Below are 20999 nucleotides of genomic sequence, written 5' to 3'. Positions count from 1 at the left end.
TGAGGTGTTGAAAGATGCATTATGAATGCAAGGTGTAGGGAACAGAAATTATTAAACTCACAGATAGCAACAGAGCTCCCTTTGTGAGCGGTGGAGATGGGAAATTATGCTGAAGCAATGCATTGCAAATCACCCAATGAAAGGCAGAGAAGGCCCTTTTATCCTCCAGGCCCTGAAGTTTTTCCGGTATCTTTGTATGCAGAGGCATTCCTTCAGGGGAGAAAGAGAAGCCAGCAATTTTGTGGCTGATTGGCAGGCTGTCCAGTGCCAATAAAGATATTTGTTTTTTCATACAAGTGCTCACAGACTGAAATCTCACTCTTGCATTTTCCATTACAGAGGAAAATGAAACTTGGACTGCTTTCTCCATTAGAGCTGCTTAGCCTCGGAGTAATAGCGGTGCTTGAGTGACTTGAAAGGAGAAACACTCTGCTCCAGCAAAGCGCCCAGCGCTGACACGCCGCGCGCCTCGCCTCGCCGGGAGCTGGGCGCGGCAGAACCCCCCTGATATTTGTATTTCTCTGAGTTCCACAAGCACCGGGAGGCTGCAGGGCGAGGCGGGGGGACCGGTGCCAGGGTGAGGGATGAGGGTGTGAGGGAGGCTTGGTGCCCACCGTGCTGCACCCGACGCATCCGAGGTGGCTTTGGCGACCTGCTCGGTGTGGCACCAGAGGTGGCAGCAGCGCCGGGATGGGAGCTGCTGCTGCAGAGGGCATCTCTGATTGCCGGGGGATATGGAGATGGATGGAGGCAGTCCTGCTGAGCAGCACAGCCCAGGGATGAGGGGTGGTCCCCCAGATCCCCACCCGTCCCTGTCCCCACGGGTCCCAGCGACCCCCGATGCCTGGGGCCAGGTCCCCTCCCCGCTCCCTCCAGGCCCCGCACTGCCTCCGTGCTCGCGCAGATCCCCGGCAGGGAGGAAGAACATCTGTTAACACAAATGCCTTCCTAATTTCTTCTTAACTCTCACTCGGCATCTGCGCCGAACAAGCCCCGTTCAGCTTGTACGGTGTTTATTTCTGGAACAGGCTCAAAAGCGCCGCGGAGCCGGGAGCAGGGAGGGAAGAGCCGCTAAATCTTTAATAACACGCCGAGTCAGAACTTCTGCCACGCTCCGTCCTAATCACACGGGGGAGAATAACCAGAGACAGAATTTCTTAATAACAAACACCTTTGCAGCAGCTCATTAAATCACTGCATTTCTGAGGCACAGCAGGACACTTGTGTGAATAAATAGTGCAATCTCCTAGTCTGAAGTATTTTCACATCTGAGTTATTTCCCCTGCATATGATCAGCTCCTTCCTTTTTTTTTTTTCCTTTGCTTCCCATCTCTACAACGAATGATTTTCGCTGATGAGCACAATTAACAAATGAGAGACAAAGTCGAAAAAACACATCTCCCCCCCTCCAGTTCTTTCTTTAATGTTGTACAGTTTAACAAATAGCGGAGGAAAATGGAGTGAAGAGAAATTTCTGCTGATGATCTAAAGGCGCAGCTTTTTTCTCCTTTTTGCTGCCTGTCTTTGTAGACAACAAAATGAAAAAAAAAAAAAAGGAAAAAAGAGAGAGAGAGAAAAGAGGGTGGCAATATAAAAGGAAGGAAAGAAAGACCCTCTTCAGGGTATTTATCCAAGCAGCATGTTTGCTCATTTCCTATCCTAGCTCATGCATAACGCCAATGAGATGGAAAGGGCCTGTTTTGCTCCAGAGGTGCTGACGAACTGGGAGACACGCCACACAATTGACTGCAGTGAAATAAATCGAGCAAAAGGTTTCCTTCCACCACCCCCAGCTCTGCAGGGTTCACAGGAGGGGATGGATGCATCCGTCAGTGGCAGTCTCCGCAGGTGCAGATATTTTAACAGGTGAGGGATGTTCCCAGAACCCAGTTCGACCCATCCCAGAGGGATTTTCCTCTCCACAGACGTCTTCCTCCCTCGCTGGGGTGATGCCCAGGGGAAGGGCAGGATGGTGGGCAGGGGGAGGAGAGAAGAGGAGCGCCAGGGCCCTGCTTCTCCTGGGTGGGAGCTGGCAATTGCCAGGGCTCCTGTCCCGGGCAGGGAGACGCAGAGTGAGCCTCCCCGCTCGGCAGCACAAAAAGCAGGGCCGAGCACTCGCTTGTGGCAGAGGCTGATCGGGGCTGCAAGCAAATAAGGGCTGTGAGCAGGGTTTAATAGCACAATTGATTTACTTTTATAAATGCTGCAGTCTAATGTACGTCAGAAAGTGTTGTCTGGGCGATTTCTAGCAATTGATGAGCCTCACCACCCCGGTGGCACAGCTTTCACCGCGGCGCGGGCTGGAGGCAGGGGTGGGGGTGCTGGCAGCTCAGCCCCCTTTGTGCCCTGGGGGGGCCCTGGCTGCTTTCTTGGTGCCTCCTGATGGGGTGCTGCAGGGCTTGGTGCTGTGGGGCTCTGGGGGCTGCTGTCCTGCGAGCCCTCTGCACCCCAAGCCAGCCTCTGGCAGTGGCTCACCGCCCGCCTTCCCCTGGCCCTTGCTCCTCACCTCCACCGCCCCACAGCCCAGGGCTCTGGCTGCTGCTTTGATGTGTGATATGGGGGGAGGACTTTTGTTTTGTTTAAAAAAATAGAATGCCCTTTTTTTTTTCCCCCTCCCTTCTCTGAATGGCCAGGGTGAGGTAATGCATCGGAGATGTGAACTTCAGCAGAGCAGTGCCATAAAGCCTGCAGTAGTGCCTATTCAGTAGTGCAGCTGTCTGAAGAACTCAGGTAATACCGCCAAAATTCCCCGCCCCAGAGCACTCCATCACCTACAGGACCCTGGCCCATGCACTGCGTGGGGACACCGCCACATGCCAGCATCCTGAATTTATACCTGTCCAAGAGACACTTTCTATGAAGCGTTTTCCAGCATGGTCTAATTACAAGGTAAATAAACGGGCCCTCCCTTATAGTTAATTTGCTAGGTAGCTTTATTGCCAACAGGAGAGAGATGACACAGAAGGATATTGCATACAGTGTTGCTGGTAATTATTTTTATTACTTCATATGAGTTTTATAGTGGTAGTAGGGAGAGTTTTGAGTCGCTGCTTTCTGCCAGGTGTAATTAATGTTTTCTGGGACAGCCCAGCACGGCCGAGCTGGGGCCAGGGGCATTACAGCACGCGGGGCCAGCCTGCTGAACCATGCTGGGCATCTCAGGAACGCGCTGAGATACACCAGTGCCTCTGCCCCGTGCCCTGCCGCCCTGCTCCCTTTCTCTGCAACATTTTGGGGAAGGGGTAGGTGTGTGCAGGATCTGGGAGGATTGCTCAGCCGGTTGTTCACCAGCATCGGGGAGCATCCTTGGCCGGGCAAAGAGAGGCACAAGGGGGCTCATCGCTCAAGCACCAGGCGGAGGCGCCTTTGCTTCTGGATTTGTTTCGTTTCCTCCCGCTGAGCAAAGTGTCTATTTCAACAGCAAACTACTGGTGTAAGCAAAGAACTCCTCAGTACTCCAAAGAATATTAAGGTATATAAATGTCTTTATGAAAGATGATGAATTCCTGTAGTCTTCTCTAGTGAATTTTGCTTCTGTAAATCTCACTCTCTCTTTGCATGTGCTAATTGGTCTTAGCATTAATTAATCTGATTTCATTATATTCTCTTTAATTTGTCAAGATATCATTTCTTTATTGGGCAAAGAAACACTTCAGAGGATTGTCACAATTGGAATAATTTCCCCCCTCCCTTTCTTTAAAGTTACCAAGAGAAGTCGTTATCAATTAAGCTAATTTGCATAAGCATTAGGGTAATCGTTTTAGTTTAGCCAAATTTGTGAAAATTTACATAGCAAATTGACCTTCCACATTTTCACTTAAACATATAAAGCGCAAGAGAGAATTGTGTTGGCATTGATAATGAAACGGAGTTTATTTTGCATGGTTCTCTTACTAAAAGAGGCCTAATTAGACCAAGTAATTTTTTATTTCATCCGTAATTGCAAAACAAATAAGCTCTTTGGCAGTTTCTTCCCTTTCCCTTTGCCTGTGTCACATGGATGGGGAGCGCTAATAGGAAAGTTGTGTTCTCCTAATTAAGCCTCATTTGATGTCTGCGCATTCTTCCATCAGAGATCTTTTAGTTTCTTCCAGGTATTCTTCTGCTTGAGTCGTTCAAGCTTCCTGGATCGCCTTTTAATAGACAATTCCCCCAGCCTGATCTGAAGTAACAGGCAAAAAAGGGAAAAAGAAGAAAGAGTAGAACAACACTGAGTGTAAAAAGCAGCGTGGCAATGGCAGCCAGCAGGGTCTCCCTCCGCTGGGTGGGGAGTTAAAGGCGAGAGGCGTTTTTGGCCAGGGAACAGGGCTGGTAGTGCCCCGACCCAGCGTGTCCATCCCCAGGGCTGCGACGTGCGGCTGCTTCCTTCTCCGCAGCCACAACCAGGGGTCACCTCGCTCACCTCGTGCAGCCACTGCCAGCCGAAATCGCAGCTGTGGCAGGCGGGTGAGCGGTGCTGACAGCGGGGTGGCCCGGCCGCTCGTCCTGGGAAGGGGTAAAGCAGCGATGGCATCTCTGAGCGGAACCCCCCGGGGTCGTGACTCAGAGCGATTCGGGAGCACTGACGGAATGAAGGAAATGTGGAAATGTTAATATATGCAGCCCACGCCTCCTGCCGACATGGGCAGGCGGAGATGGAGTTTGCAGCGTAGCTCTGAGCTGCCTGTGGGCATGGGCGAGGGCAGGGGGGGGCTGCCGGTGCCCGAGGGTCCAGGCAGTGCCTGGGCTCGGGGAGAGCCCCCAGCCCCGCAGCAGGTCAGAGCCCAAGCACAGCCCACATCGTGGTGCTCTCTCCATCCTTCCTTGCTCCCAGCAGCGTCCGCTACACCCAAGCGAGGGCGTTTGCGTTTCCTCCCTGCCTTGTCCCCACCTCGCCCACGTGTAAAGGGCAGCACGAGGTGCCAGGCAGTGGAAAATCAGCCTCTCAGGTTGTTAACTGCGCAGAATGCCTTCCCCCCAGCACCATATTTTTTTTGGCCTTGAGTGTTTTTAACGGCAGCCTTCATGGTTTGATGGAGGATTTTACACTAATGCAAGGCATTACCTAGTTAATTTGGCCAGAATAGAGTGTAATTTTGCACGGTCAAAGTCATTGCTACTTGAGCTAAAAGTTCCATTACGGTGCACTGCCCACCTAGCTATTTCAGAGCACGCAGAGATAAGTAGCATTTTATTAATGGGTGTCCTCGGGAGCTTATTTAAAGGATAGCTCCTCGTCTGCATTGGAGATGAACATGGGAAAGAACCAAGGCAGCGAGGGATGCTGGCAGCAGCCATGGGACGTGTCACCCCTGCGGCATGTGGCCGACCACTGTGGGCTGTCTTCTTTCTGCAGCCGATGCTTCAGCCCACGCAGGGCACCTCCACCCGCCTCATTTCAGCACGGGATAAAACGACGTGCACAGTTCGGACCTGTGCGTGTCCTCAAACACATTTCTGAAGGGGCAGCAGGGCCGGCAGGGTGGTGGTCTGGCCGGTTCCAGCACCTGCTGCCCTCCCCACGATGGGTGCATTGCACCGCTCCTGCCTGTGGCTCCCCGGGATGCCCGGTCCCAGGCTGGGATGTGGTTGCGCAAGGACATTATTATGCCAAGCACTGAATAAACACAGAACAAAAAGTTGGCTCCTCTGACTGTAAATAATAAATGATCCTCTTTGATCACCCATGTTGGCTGAGGGCTCCCCAGCCTCACAAAGCTGGGACTTGGAACGAGCGGCGCTCAGCGAAAGGTTGCCCTTTTCCTACAGGCGCCTGAAACGCCAGAGCCGAGCAGGGGCTGCAGCTCAGGACTGGCCAGGCCACCAACACCTCGAAGCCTCCTAGGCGTGGTGTTTTGCTGTAAGGCCGGTCCTTTGCTTTTGGCTCTTCCTTCTCTGCCAAGCCCAGTGCAAAGTCGCTGCCTGCTTGCTCTGCCCTGCCCCTCTACACCTCGCCGCAGCTACTGCTTGTGAGATAAATCCCTTTAATGTGGCGGTTGTTTGTTTTTGAAATTCTTCTGTATTTTTTCCTGCCATCCCGCTGCAGAGCAGCGTACACAACAAAGTAAACCAACCTTGCACAAATTGTCCTGATTCCTGCCTTGCGAGTGGAGACAGCTGTGACTGATTCCAGCAAAATACCTCGCGTCTGGTCTACAAAGCCCGAGCTAATCTCCACGCCGAACCAAAGCGGGTCCTTCCTCATCACATGCTTGCGCTGCCAGAGCAGGGAACGTGGATAATACTTTGGAGCCACTACAAACGCTTCGGAAAAGACTCTGCCATGGTAGCAAACAGCTGGTGCAGCTAATCCATTTTCCAAGCACATTTGCAAGATACATAATTAAGAGTTCTGTTGAGGGGGGAAGCAAAGCAGACCATTAGATTTGTTTATAACATTATGGATAGTGTAATACCCACTCAGGACCTCCTTTTCAGCAAAAGACATTAAGGTGATCCTTAGGAAACGTCTCTGGGATTTCCTGATGATGCCTGCGTGACATTAATTTTGAGTAAATATTTGCAATTCCATTTGCCATATAATTAAGCACAATGAAGGGATCCTGCAGATTTTTTGGACTTGTTAATTGCTAGATCAGTTCAGATGATGATCCCTTTGAGTTCTCTCCTCCGATTTCCATTGTCTCCCTTTAAAATTTCTGTTGTGTTACAATAAGGGAAAGCCAAGATGTGCACGTTCAGCCCCGCAAAGCCCCGCGGAGCTCAGCGGCACTTTTCCAGCATACACCGCCTGAAGATCTGCCCTAAAGCTGTCCCACGCCGCAACAAGAGCAGTACGGCTTGGGGCTAGAAGCCAAAGGCTGCTGTCAGCCACGCTGGTGCATGTTCAGGATGGATCACTGGGCTGAGCGAGGGAGGCTCCCAGTGTCCCCAGTGTCCCCAGCTACGAGTGTGCCACCCAGTGGCTGTGCAGCCCAGCCCGCCTGGTGGCACCCCAAGAAACAGAAGCAAAGGCACAAACCGGAATGGCTTGAGGAAGGAGAGGATGAGCCAGTTCCTTCAGACCCATGGCAGCCACCTTGCCATCAGAGGTGGCAGGGGCAGCGATGAGCATGCTGACGAGCTGTACGTGTGTTGCACGCCCATTAACTCCTTGCCTAGTGAGCAGCGTGGCACTGCTGCGCGTGGCAGAGCCTTTGCAGAGCTCCTCTCTCCACAAACTCTTGCTTCCAAAGCAAACAAATAACTAGTGACCTGGCTGAAAGCAGCCCAGCCTTGGCCCATGCCCAAAACAGCGTTTTTGTTTAAACATAACTGTGTTCAGGGCACCTGCTTCAACACAGCACTGCCGGCTGGGGCTGGAAAGGGAGGCTGCACAAGGGTAGAGCACGCCTGCTATAAAACGCTCATTTCTGCTTAAAAAAAAACTTGCTGTGGTCTTTAATTTGTCTTTAAGACCCACCTAGGATGAAAACAAGGAGGTGTGCTGGGGCTCCTCCCACAGCAGGTGGGAAGAATAATTTGCCTGGGGGGAAATTGGAGGTGCCCATGGATCTGCACAGAGGTTTGCAGTAGACCATGGAGGCCAGGCTGCGGAGATGCACCCAGGGCTCCATCCTGGGGCTTTTGCTGACTGGAGGGGTGTAAGAAAACCCTGCTGCTGACCTGGAGCCTGGTCTTGAGGTGTGGGGCTGTGCTCTGCCTGGCTCCTGGCCACTGTGAGCCCTTTCTCCATGCCTGCTCTGTCTCTCACTGTGCTTTCGTACGGATTCCTTAACTCAGTGGCTCCGTGGATCTGGAAAGGGACTTCATGCTGCGTTTCCATCCTGTCGGGTGTTCAGAGCCTGCCCCACACACATTTAGGAAGCTAAGGACTTTCCTAATTGCAGTGTGAACGAACTGAGGTGGGCTCTTGTCTGTCTAGCTGTCAGGGAGGACAAGTTAGCGGTGAGTCAGAGGCAGAGATGTGGAAATGATGCAGGAGAAAGGGAATAGTCTGTGCTGGGCTTAATCACAGGGGCCAGGTGCTTTACATTTTTTACAACAAACCTCCGTTTCCTCCAGGTGCCTGAGGCTAAGTGCAGCCTGGATGGCGGTGCCGGAGCTCATCAGGCTGACTTGCCTGCCAGGCACTGTCTTTCACAGCGCTGGGCAGCGGCACCGCGAGCGCCCCGCGCCTCTGCACCCACGGCACCTAATTCAGGGCGAGTCCTCGCTGCGTGCTCACTCCTGGAGTGGGCGAGGTGTGCGATGTGGTCGTCAGCCAGCTCCAGCCTTGCCTTGGAAGCTGTTTGCATTGTCGTCATCATCATCATCATTATTTTGCTATTATTTATTGTTATCATAATCAATGTGAGTCCTTCACCGGTGGAAAGGAGGGGATTTTTTTTCTTGTGGAGGGATCCAGGAATCCTCCACCTACCTGTGTAGTATTTATTATGCCTGGTTAAAATCATTAAAGCCTTTGTTAGTGGAGCTGACTGACAAGGAGAGTAGATTAATATTAGAACACCCTGTCAAAAGTGGTGAAAAGGCTGGATTGATTTTATAGGAAGTTTAGTCGGAGTTGTGTGTAAAGCCCTTGGGGGGTTACACTGCAGTGAATCAATCTCCTATATTAGCAAGTCCCTCTGGGAATAGTCAACTTCACTGTTTATTACAGCCAAGGCTGCATATAATAGGGACGGTAGTCAGTCGCCTCCCTCTCCCTCTCTCCTTTCTCATAATTTGCTACTTGCGATTGCAGCCACACAGAGGAGCACCTGAGATAAACAAAGGTGCCCAGGGTCTCTGGTGGCAGCAGAGTGGGGGAGGAGAGGACAAGCAGAGACCCCTGCAGCCGGCCGGGTCCCCTCCTGCCGGCTCAGCACCACTGCCTGCTGAGGGCAGCTCCAGCGCTCCCCGCAGGGCTGCTTTCTGCCTGGGGAGCAGCTCATGTCTTATTTGCCGCGGCAGCTTTCATCCTGGTGCCCAGGTAACGAAAAGAATACACACAGGACGATATCACGGAAAGCTTTTGCAAACAGCAATTAACAGAATCCCACAACGCGTGCATTGGGAGAGTTTTTGGCAGCCCTGGAACAGAGAAAAAAGCCCGCAGTCAAGAGCGATGTGAGCTGGATACCCGTGCACTTGGCTGGGCCTAATTGCATCCAATTACTGCTGTATGGAAATCAGCAGAGGGGCAGCAAGGACGTTGTGGGTTCCCCGCTGTGAGTTGGGGCAGGGGATGCGGACCCCCGCCCCCCCCCCAGCAGCTGCAGCCCCGGCTCCTGAGCGCCCGCCGGTGTCCCAGCCCCTGGTGGCACAGCAGGCTGGTGTGTGGCCACGTCCAGATGTCAGCCTGGCTGTTTCAGAGGAACGTACGCCGGGTGACGCGAGCTAAACCATCAGGAACTAACTGGAGCCTTTTCAGACTCCGGAGACATACCACATTTAGCCGAAAGAGGTTAAAAGGCAATTGTGCTGTGTAAAGAGACCATGAAATAAAAGCTCCTGCTTTACTGGCTCTGGAGCCGGCTGGCCGGGCTGCGAGCACAAAATGAGTTTTCTTTTCTCACTGCCAGTGCCGTAAGCTTTTCTGGTGATGCTGGACATTGCTGCGGGTTAGGATCAGGATAAAGCCCTGCACCTGGAACGTGGTGCCTCCCTGTCTGCACCCCAGCGCTGCTGCCCGGTGCACCAGCTCCTGCTGCACCACGGGGATGAGAGCTTACGGGCCTCTTACTGCACGACGGAGCCCCCGAGGGGATTAACATCTCTGTGGTGTGACAGCTGTAGTTGCAACAGAAGTCCTTTAGGCCAGGAGAAGGAGAGGAAAAGGGAAAAGAGGAGAAGACAGGCAGGGTGTGCGTGACCTCGGAGGGGTACAGGAAGGCTCGGAGATCCTACGCAGAGCAGGTGACTGTTAGGAAGGGGGTCTGCTCCATGTGTGGGTTTCCCTGGCAGTAAAACAGCACCACCAAGTTAATTATAAATATAGGAGTAAAGTAAATTACTTAATTTTCCAGTTAAATGTTTTTTCAAAGGCCTTCCTCTACCGGGCAGCTCCAAGTGATTGAGATGTTGGTGACACCAAATGCCCTAGCCTTCAGTTCTGCTGCTCCTTTTTGGATATTTTTCTTCCAAAAGCTCCCTCGATGGTGCAGAAGGTCCTGCTGCATGCTGCAAAGCAGAGTTTGGTTTCCATGCTCCATTACCTCCTGGCCTCTCTTCTGAGACTGCTGAAGCTGCAGATGGAGGCGGTGCATTGCACGTGGGGAAGCCAGAGCTGTGCACCCGCTGCGGGGCCGGGCTCAGCCCGGCACCTGCAAAGAGAGGGACACGAAGAGAAAAGCCATCCTGCTGCCCAGACTGCTCTGAGACCACAGCCAGAGGGAGTTTTTAGCCCTCTTCACACCCAGTGCAGCAGGGACAGAGCCTGAGATGTTCACCTGAGGGCTGAAAACAAACCGCTGGTTCCTCCCAGATGTGCACGCACTTGCGTGTGTGCACCCCTTTGTGCAGTGCCTAATAAGCCGTATAATTCTCATTCTTCCTCTCCCACTGTCACTTACTTCACTTTTTATCTGCACAACTGAAATTCCTTCCTGCTCCCCCCATCCTCTTCTTTCACTAATGCTCTTCACTTTCAAATGCTAATAATCTGCAGCACTAAAAGGCTTAGAAGTGGTTCTAGATTGTTTGATCTTTGGCCTGTGATCTACTTTCATCTTTCAGCTTTCAAATGTTACTTTGGATTTACTTTAACCTGTTAACATGCTTGGTATTCACAGGCATACACTTTTGGTGAGTTTCGCATCAGATCCACCTGGATTCTAATGAGGGAGGGGAAGGTTACACTTTGCACACCAACTTTTCCGAGTGGACGTTTGCTCATCTGTTGTAGCAGACACAGCAGGGACTTTTTTCCCTTCTCAGGCTTCGATGTTCCCCAGGGGTGCTGACCCGAGGACGGGGATGTGAGGTTACCTGCGGTGAGGGCGAAGCTGGGGATGGCGACAGGCTCAGACCCTGCAGGCACCAGCCTGGACCCCGAGGCAGGGATGTGGCGGGGGGGAATCATGCTCCACCTTCCCCTTTATAATCGCACCTCTAGAGAGAACGGCTTTGAAAGCTCTGCTTTGTTCAAAAGCTCCTCGGGACTGTCTCGTCCTCAGTTAGTGTTGGATGTCTGAGCAGCGGCAGAGACATCAGAGCCTTCCCGAAGCTGTTATAACTTAATCTGGCAGGCCAGCCAGCTCTGCCACCTCTTGCCAAGAGAGGAAGCCAGAGCACTAGATGATTTTCAGACATTAGTGACTGCAATAAATCAGAGAGCAGAAGTTATTGAGTGCTTCACTAATGGACATTTCCTTCTAGAGCATCCCCTCTTGGGCTTCACGGGGGCACTGAGACTGCTTTCACAGGGGGAAGCCAAAGGGAGCCTTGCCAAGGCACGCTCTCCGCTGGAAAATGTGCTGAGGAAGGAGGCTGCAAGGTGAGAGGGAGGCACTGTCTCCAGCTGGTTCGCAGCAAAAGCTGCACGGCGGCAGTGCAGGGGCTCCTAATGTTCCCCTGGTGGGGGGCAGACCTCCACCGGGCCGGTGCAGAAAGCCGTATTTTGGGAGTGGTGCAAAATGTAAGCAAGTGAGGGGAGGTCGTCGTTTCAGGTCAACCTGAAAATGACTTTAAATGCAGAAGGGAGACGTGAGCCGGTCTAAAAGTTGGGTGGCATTTAAATGGTATTGAAGAAAACAATGCATTTGAGCTGAAATGGTGCGTTCAGCCTCAGAGCCAAGCTGCCTGGCGCCCCAGGAGCACTCAGCACCGAGGGACGGGGGTGCCTGAGCTGCTCGCCCCTCGCCTCCGCTGCGGGAGCCCAAGCCGAAGCAATTCGCTCCTCAAGGAGAAGCAAACTGTTTAATATTTAAACCCAAACAGCCCAGGCAAAGCTGCTTTTCTTTTTTATTTATTCTTTTAATTAAATGCCAATTAGAAAGGAAGAGAGAGAAAAAAAGGCATTAAACACTTAAATACACACTACACCCAGGTTGCTCAAAGTTGTTACGAACTAATTAGCTACTTAAGTGATCATTTGAAATTCCATATCAAACAATTCATAATCTGCCCCAAAACCAGCAGCTATCAGTGAGAAGCCCTCAGCTGTGCACGCGGGGGCTCGGCAGCGCCTGCCCTGTACCCACGGTGCCGGACACGCCGTGTCCTCGGAGGTTCCCCTGCACCTCCACGAGTCTCGTGCAGAAAGCTTTGGGGCTGGGCAGGACACAGGTTTCTGCTCGGAACTGTGGCCAGAAGAAAGGGTTGTTGTCAGATGCTCTGGCAGTGCTTTGGTACAAGTTTGCACGCTTGGGAAGTTGCCGTGCCCTTGCACGGTCTTTGTGCTGCTGCAGGTCCTGGCTTGAGCAGTGCTGGTGTTTGTCACCCGCACTGCTGTCTTCCCAACCCGACAAGCTGCTGCCATCCGTTCCAGGCCATTTCAGCCCAAGATGAGGTTTGTGGGAAGCGTTATGGTGACGTTCCCCATGCACCCAGAAGGGGCTCAGCTCCTGTGTGGCTTGCCCAGGATGGCGAAGCTTCCTCTGCGTTCCCCTTCCATGGGAAAGCACTGCCCATCGGGCTGCACCCCACACGTCTGCCCCCACCGCATCCCCCTGAACCCCCCACGTCTGCCCCCACCACATCCCCCTGAACCCCCCTCATCTGTCCCCACTGCGAGGCTGCAGGGCAGGACCTGAGCACCCCGGGTTACGAGGGCTGATCTGTGAGCCCCATCCACAGCCCGCAGCAGAGCAGCACGTAAAGAACAATACGTTAATTAGAGGCAGCGATTCAGCCTCCACCATAATCAATTCCGGCGGTGCCTGCACTGCTTGCACATCCGACAGCCTCTTCCACTCCCTTCTGCAAGATTTATTAATTATCAATCCTGGCTCCTGCGTGGCATGCAGAGGAGAGCGGGAGCGAGGAGGTGGTGTCGGCGGAGGAGATCTGAGAGACGTCTGAAGGGGATTGGCAGGTGTGGGAGACAGCCTGCCTCCTGGGGACTCACCTGGTGATCCTTTTCCTCCCTTTCTCCTGCTTTTCTTTTAATTAGCAGAATGAGCCCGCTGCTCTGCCTGGACAGCAGAGAGGAGTGAGCCGGCCGGGCTGTGCGGCAGCCGCAGGGGGGTCCGGCCGTGCTGGGGCTGGTGCTGGTGCCTGCAGCATCCCCCTACTCCCCGCACCCCGAGCTGAGCCATGGCCCCGTCCGCTCCCCCCCCCAGGCCAGGCCAGCTGCGAGATTTGCTCGTAAACTGCAGTCCTTAGGGAGCGAACAACCATAAGCCCAAATACACCCATTTACAGCGGAAGCGTGGCCATTTCCAAGCCCATCGGCTGATGCCTGCTGGTGACCTTGTGGTTTGATTTCTCTTTTCTTTCCAGGTGGTGCTGGGGAAGCCGTGTTTCTGAGGCTTGCAGGTGGGAGAGGAGGGTGCGGGGCACTGCTGGCTGCTCAGCCTCACAGCCCGGGCCGTGCCCCTTGTCAGGCTAAGCTGGTTTTCATAACGTTAGGAAAAAAAAGGCAGAAACACTTCTTTTTTATGCCCATCCACCCTTCCCCTGCTCTCCTGCCCACCTGCCTGCAGGAGGGGCTCTGGGCCAGGGGCAGCCCAGCCGGCAGCTTCTGTGCCCCCCTCCCAGCTCCCCCCGGCAGAGCGCACGGTGCTGGCACGGGGAGCAGGGGGCACGGCTATTTATTAGCATTAGGGCTAATAGGAAAACATCATTGCAAACTTCAGCCCTCATTTGCTGGCTACGCAATAGCAAAACAAAGCGAGTGAGAGACTGTGAAGGGGGAGTATGTTCTAAATGTGCCTGGGAGGATTCAAAGACTCTTTAAAGTGGGGATGTGGTCTGGGGAAGAGTCTATTTTCAATGCAGATTTGTTTTTGTTTGAATTAGTTGATGCTTATTTTAAGCTCCTGTGGCACATTGTCATCTCTGGATTGCTTGTTTTCCTGTGCCAAAGTCAACCTCAATTTTTTCCCTCCTTTCAAGAGGAACCCGTGATTTTCCCTCTGTTGCACAGTGCATCAGATGGGCAGGACAGACCCAGCTTCTCTAAGTAATGCTGACAAGATTACCTACTGATTGCCGGAGTAAAATGTTGCATTTCAACTAAAGCCCGGGCAGATGGCGGAGGAAAGCGCTGGAAACTTGTCTCTAATTTCTAGTGAAGGCCAAACCTCTCAGGGACTGGCAGTTAGCTCTGGATAAGCCTGCAAAGTTTGGCTGCTCTGCCGAGGCTCATCCCAAGCATCCGCAGCCGTGCGGGTGGCGCTGCTGCTGCTGTCCCGACACAGAACCAGGGGCACGTCTGTCTGCCGGGGGGGCAGATGCCCTGCTGCGCTTCCCTGCACACCCAGCCCACAAGAGCTAACCCGGGGGCACCCCAGTATGTTTTTCTTTAGGAAAGAGTAAACGCTCACTTTGTGCCTGCACAAAAGGCACCGGTGGGTTTAAGCCTAGACTGGGACAACCTCCAGGGATATCCTGTGTAGCCTGGGAACATTTTGCCTTTCATGTTGTACCAGGAGACTTGGAATTTGAACCCTTGTGAAGCAGCAGCAGGTGTTGCTTATCCTCTTGGGAGGCTCGATGCCTTCTCAGAGAAGAACAAACACGGCTCCCCCTGCCCCGGCTGGCTGCTGCCGCACTAGGATGTCCCTGGGCAGGCAGGAGGGCTGGGAGCCCCGGATCCGGCCATGCTGCTGCGAGGAGGAAGTGAGATGAGACAAGACAGACGAAGGAGAGAGAGATGGTGAGATGAGCACATGGACACGGGTCTCTGTCGACAGCCCCTCTCAGCAGGGGAGGACCTGGGGTTTGCACAAGCGAGGTTCACCTCTGCAGGGAACATCGGCACCAGCTCAGCAGGATGATGCTCCCCGCGTCGGGTTGTGCTCGCTGGCTGCCTGAAGCCTCTCCTCTCCCCAGGAGTCAGTGGCAGTGTGGTGTTGACTTCAGCCAGAGCTGTGCCCATGTGGGGCAGCCCAGATCCACAGACACCAACAGAACCCAGTCCAAAAGATCAAATATTAGCTAATTAGCTAATTAATTTCTTATTAGCGGCTAATGGCCAGGAACTTCTCTGGCATCTGTTGCCGTCACTGGCAGGTCGGGCAGCTGCTGAGGAAGCGGGATCCGAAGGAGAGCTCCAAATGAAGCCTCGAGCATCCGCGCTGCTCCGCCGCCCCTCGCGCCCTCCCTGCCCCTTTGTGGTGCCTCTGCTCTTGTTTTTGTGCTCTGTGCCAGAGTCTTTGAAGATGGGCACTTAATACATTATTTAAGGCAATAAATAAAGCTCTTGACCTTTCCTTGAGCTTGCCCCAAGACACTCTTCTGCTCCTACATTTGGGCTGCTCGCTGGTGTCATTACTTAGGCTGCTTTGTTTCCCATTGTGCTTTCATCCTGCCAGATTTTCCCTTCATTAATCACCATCGAAAAGGTCCAGGGCGCAGGAGCAGCTCCCCCCTGGTGCCAGGGAGGAGGACAGGCTCCGAGCCCACGCTCACCTCGTGTGTCCCTGCTCTGCTCAGCCCCCGGGACTCCTCCTGGCCTTCAGCTAGATGCTGCTTGGTCCCTGGCTGCTGTCAGTCCCTCAGATTTCAGCTCAATCATTTCTGAAATGTGGAGCTGTAGCTAAAACGCCTTTGCACTTTAACAGGATTTTTCACAGCCTACACAGCAGAGGCTAGAGTTGCTCATCACCTGCTGTTGTAATCTGCACCGTTAAGCCTTCAGCTCTATACAGAAAGCTTAACTTTGCTTTGCTTATTTGCCTTCTCTATTCCCTCGCATCCGGCAGCCATATTTCAGGGAGGAAAAGTTAATCTTTTTTTTCCCCTGACTCCAGACAAAGGCATTTGAAATGAGATACAAATTGCTGATGAAATTATTGGCTTTGAGCCTCATCTGGGAAAGGCCCACTTAAAAGAGTCGCTGCTAAAGGGAAGAAAGTCATTTTCCAAGACTCTAACTGAGCGCTGTCGGGGATGAAGCCATCTTTTTTCTGCCGGGGGCCAAGACTTTCTCCTGCAGCCACGCTGCCACCGTGGTGGGCACTGCGACTTCCCTCGTTACTGTCCCACGTTGTCAGAAACAGCCAGAAAAGCAGGCGACAAGGTTGTTCTGGGGTCCGAGGTGTAGCAGCCTGGCCAGGCTGTGCCCTGCACCATCAAGTAACTCTGTCTGCTGCTGACGGCACCCGAAAGCTCCTCTGGGGCCGAGCCCAGAAAGGTTCCTGGTGGAAAAAGTCCAAGTTCAAGTGCCAGACGGCCTCGCGCAGGCTGAGGTCTGTGTTGCTTTTTCTCCAGGTTTGCCTGAGATGCCTCGTCCTCGTTCCACGTGTTTCTTCATCTTCTCCAGGGCACTGTTACAGAAACAAGAAAAAGCAGAAGACAGGAACGGTGCCAGAGCTGATGGAGGGGCCCTGCCTGAGGAAGGAGCAGCTGCTGGGGGGCACCTGAGCACCTGCCTGCGTTCGTGCCTCCATCTCACCCCCTAAAAACCTGAGCATCAGCAGTATAAATAGCTCCCCTGGCTTCCCTTCTGCAAGGCTCAATAGGCACAGCCGTGGCAGAGCATCCCTGAGGCGTGCGTTGGCCCAGGCTTTCTGACTGGGGCTGTGGAGGGCTCTCACTTCATTAGAGCTCATTATAAATGCCGTCCTCAAAGATAAATGTACAACGTAACATGGAGGTATGCTCTCTGGTGAAACTGAAAAGTTATAGATGTTAGCTTTGTAGCTTTATGAAAATGCTTTCTTATGGAACCTGAAATGACCAAGATTAGATTGAATTAATATGTACAGGTTTTTTACAAAGATTTCTAGCACAAGCATTTCATAAAAATGCAAATCTCAGCTGAGATTTATAATTAGTAGAGATATGTGTGGAGCTAACAAATTATCAGCGAAGCCAAGCTCTCTGCAGATAATTGCATGGGGCTGTGCTCAGCATCTGATGGCAGCCTCTGGACCCCGCTGCCAGCCGCCGGTTCGGAGGTGCTCTGGGCACCGTGGCACTCATGACGAGCTGGAGCTCAGTTGTACAGCGGGTTACAGGACATATAACGAAGCACCCGGAGCATCCACAGCGACCCTCCCTGGGAGGAAGAGGAGGAGACAGGATGAAGACCTCAAGATCCAGTTGTTCTCAGCAGCGCAGCAACCCCGACACCTCCGTGTGCTCCTTTTCCTTATCAACTGCAGAGGTTTCCATGGGTGCAAGATCAGGATCCTGCTGTGCTGGGAGCTACCAGCTGGCACGAGAGGAGAAGAGCTGCTGTAGTCCAAGATGTGGTGGCCTCATTCTCTCTGTGACAATTCATTCAGAAGATGTGAATTTGTACATACTGTTTTTTCTGCCTTCTTAAGATTTCCTGAGTGTTCCCAAGTTCTAGCCACCACGTGAAAACCTGCAAAGAAAAGTTGTTACAAGTGCTGTGAAGTTTTTGGAGGAGAGGTGAAGCGGAGAAGGGCAGGAAGCCTTTGCAGCAGCGCTGCTTTTCTTCCAGGCAGCCCTCGGCACGTCAAGCTGCGAGGTTTCATTTCTCTTCCATTCTGTCTCTGCCATTTCTTCTGGAGGCCAGAAGGAGACCCTGGTGGAATATTAACTCCGTGGTCGCTGAGCGATTATTTATTACAATCATTGCTTTCGGGTCCTTTGACTCGTCTCTGTTAATTAGACTGCAGGGTGTAATAAACGTGATGGAAAGCGCCCAGGCACGGTTCGGCAGGGGCTGGGGCCGCTGCAGCTCGCGGAGGAGCCGCTGCGCTGGGCGCAGCCACCGCGGCCAGCCTGAGCTCTGACCTCACCCGTCCAGCAGAAGGGCAGAGAGGCTTACAGAGCTGAAATCGTATTAAAAAGGAGACCCAGCACTGAGCTGTGTGACCCTGCTGGAAATGAGTTCAGCAGCTGTGGGCCAGATGTTGCCAGCGGCCACCCTGCGCACGTACGAGCCCCGTTCGGGGGCTGCGTGGCAGCGATGTCCCCAATCCCACAGGGTGAAAATGGGATGCCAGCACAGGACATCTGCATGGAGCTCTTCGTAAAAGTAACCTCTCTGTTTGAAGTGTCAGGGCTCCTCTCTTCCAGTGTCTGCTTCGTGTCCTCTCAATGCTTGGGCTCAGGCCATTGAAGCCTGGCACGGAGCTGCTCACGGAGCTGCTGTGCCCCACGTTACCCATCCTGGCTCTCATCCAGGGCCCAGTCCCCAGGAGGTGAACGGTACCACATGCATCCCGGGGCATCACGGGGCAGGTGGCAGCTGGGCCTGAGGCAAAGCTAACCTGCCCCTGCTCTGCACTGTAGTAATATTAAGAAAGGAAGGAGAAATGAGCTCATTTAAATGGCATTTGAATCCCCACCAGGGACTCTCGCAGAAGCAGGCTGTGAATAGTACGGCTGAGCGCTACGTTGAGAGCTGCGAGCAGCTCTACTCCAACAGTTATTTAAAATTTAAACCCACAAATTAAACAGGTTCTTTTTTTATGATGATAGAGTCCACGTCCCCGGTCCCCAAACACCTCTCCCTCCACGCGGCAGTGCCGGGGGGCTGACGCCAGCTGAAATATCGCTGTTCACGAGCAGCATGCGGGTGCAGCGCGGTCGCTCCCTCCCCACGCAGCCCTGCTGCTTGCGTGTGTCCCTGCCTCTGGCCAGGTGCTTCCAGGCTGGGTTTTGCTGGGACTGAGAGAGGCGAAGCTGCCACCTTCTCCTCACCTCCCCCAGGCCTTGACGGTGCCCTAGAGAGCCGAGGGGAGCTGCAGTCTCAGCTGACTCCTGCTTTGAGTTTTATCTTCAGTTTTTAAATTATCACTCAAAGCAAAGCCATGGTGAGAGGAGAAGAAGTCCTGACATTTGTGTCACAAAAGGAAACCTTTTTTTTCTTTATTCTTTAAAGGCTGGCTTTTCTCCTGCAGCTACCTGTTGCTCTGAATGGATTCAGTGAAAGGAAGCTTTGGGATGGCAACACTGAAATTCTAAGCCCTGCAAGAAGAGCAGACGTAATGGTAGAGAAATGTACGTGTCTTACAAAACAGAAAAAATTAGACATCATTAAGAGCAGCAAGCTTCCCTCTTTGCAATTTAATGATGCAAAGCAATCTCCATAGCACAGCTTTCCCTCCAACACAGCAGGGCGAAGCAGAGTCCTGCTCTGGCTCTGAAGTCATGGGGGGGAGGAGGAATTTTTCCATTGATACTTTTTCCTGCAGAAAAGAGGGTTTTTAATTAAATAAATGGGCTGATGAAATGCGTCTTTGTCCCTCAAAAGTTCACAGGTTTGCCTCAGAAAGGCAAGCACCACTGAATACTTTCTTAATCTACAGCATTCCAGGTCCAGTAGGCCCTGGACAATATATTTAGGCTGTCACGGTTGTCTTTGGCAAAAATGTGCCAGTTCCTCATTTTGTCCCTGTTGTTTTAGGAGGCACACAGCTTCCCTCTTGCTTTCCCTTCCCCTGAGGTGCCAGCCACCTGGGAGAGGCTCATAACCTCCGGGGTCCAGCACCAGGGAGGTTTCTGTTTGCTGAGCAGTGCAATGCAACTTAGGGCAAAAGGGAGAAAGGCAGAAAGAAAGGGAAAGAAAAGCTATTTTATTTCAGTGCAAAACTGTCCACTTTAAATACCCTTTTTATTACATTATCTGCATAGTAATACTAATAATAGATCTTGTTGGCAGTTCTAATGAGGCTGGAGAATATAAAGTTTCTAATAAAGTTAATTGTTGCCTTTAATATTCTCATACATTTATACATGGTAAATCTTTAAAGAAGAAAACACTCACTTCTTTCCTGCTAAGCATTCAGGACTGGTCTGTTCCTTGATGGGCCAAAAGCACGGGCTCAGCAGGCTCCGTTCCCCGAAAGCACAATGCGAATCGGCCCTGAGAAACCTCGGTCAGAGCGTGCGGGGCTGAGCTGGCAGTGGGATGGGAGGGGTTTTGCTTGCTCTGGTGATGGGGTTGACCGATGCCTTAGTTCCCTGCTTCAGTGAGTTTGTTTGCTCTGTGTAATTCTCCAGGGATTGGTGAAAGCAGGTAGAAACAGTGCGATAATGTTAATTTTTTTTTCCTCCAGTATTTCACTTCGGCTTTTTGTTTCAAAAAAAAAAATCCTATTTAAGCCATTTAGTAGGGAGTAGATTGAAAAGCATTACAAACTAAGCAGGACCTTTCTCAGGGTGAAATTAAACTTTTTAAGTCTATCTGAAGTTGAGTTTCTTGCACCAATAGAAAAATCCCTGTTGGTTCGCCCTCCTGCCCCCAGCATGCATTTTGCCTGGGCTCGGGGGTGCCTGGGGAATGCACCACCCTCCTTCCAGCCACGCTCTGCACGTTGTTGGCGCTGGAAGCTGTGCCTGGGCTCTTCCCTGTTCCCTCCTCCTCCTCTCCTTCCCCAGGACGCCGCTAACCTGCTGCTCCAGCGGCGGGTAATTTACAGGAGATGCTGCCATTGGCTGTGCCTGAATTCATAACAGGTGGTTGGATAATTAAGTGTGCTTTATGCACACAACACTGTTTTGCTCAATGTAATTGCAGATTCCATATAAATAATTCACATGGAATTATTATACTGAGGACATCGCCCGCCTCCTCATAATTTGCTTAACTGAAATAGGCTCTTTCATCACTAGCAGTGATTTGCTTTAAGACCATGTACACAGCATCCTTTACAGGCTGACTTCAGTGAAGATTACTGTAAATTTAATTAAGTTATGCAAATTGTTTGTCCACTATGTGGTGAAAGGGTGTAAGGCCACTGGACCGTGCAGACCAAGGGCAGTGAACGGGAGCAGTAAGCCTGACACCTTTTGAAGGAAGTGGATGATTATTAATAATAAAATAATAACAGTGACCAACGCGTAAGCGCTGCCTTTCCTCCTGACAGTGGTTCTTGTGCTTTTTACTAAAGCCTATAGGACACCACAACCGAAGTTTACACACACGGCATGGACAGGGGAGCAGGGAGGGAGGTGACAGTTTTCTTCCCCTGCAGCGTGTCTGAGATGGG

General features: G+C 52.3%; 2 long non-coding RNA genes across 2 annotated transcripts in view; one reads left to right on the top strand and one right to left on the bottom strand.

Annotated features, from left to right (window-relative positions):
• The first annotated feature begins 2871 nt into the window (after positions 1-2871).
• Positions 2872-20999, top strand: part of LOC310885284 — a 75550-nt gene continuing 57422 nt past the window's right edge. Inside the window, exon 1 of the long non-coding RNA XR_014574675.1 lies at positions 2872-2889. This is a non-coding gene — a long non-coding RNA (uncharacterized lncRNA). The remainder of the gene's footprint in view (positions 2890-20999) is intronic.
• LOC310885287 lies at positions 13515-20469 on the bottom strand. Its single transcript, XR_014574680.1, has 2 exons — positions 19775-20469; positions 13515-19196 (listed from the first exon to the last, which is right to left on the bottom strand). It is a non-coding gene; the product is annotated as an uncharacterized lncRNA (long non-coding RNA).

The sequence above is a fragment of the Anser anser genome (assembly GCF_964211835.1).
Source record: "Anser anser genome assembly, chromosome: 22".
In the NCBI taxonomy this organism is placed as follows: Eukaryota; Metazoa; Chordata; class Aves; order Anseriformes; family Anatidae; genus Anser; species Anser anser.
Note: the sequence above shows the minus strand (reverse complement) of the source record. Positions and strands in the feature narration are given on the sequence as shown.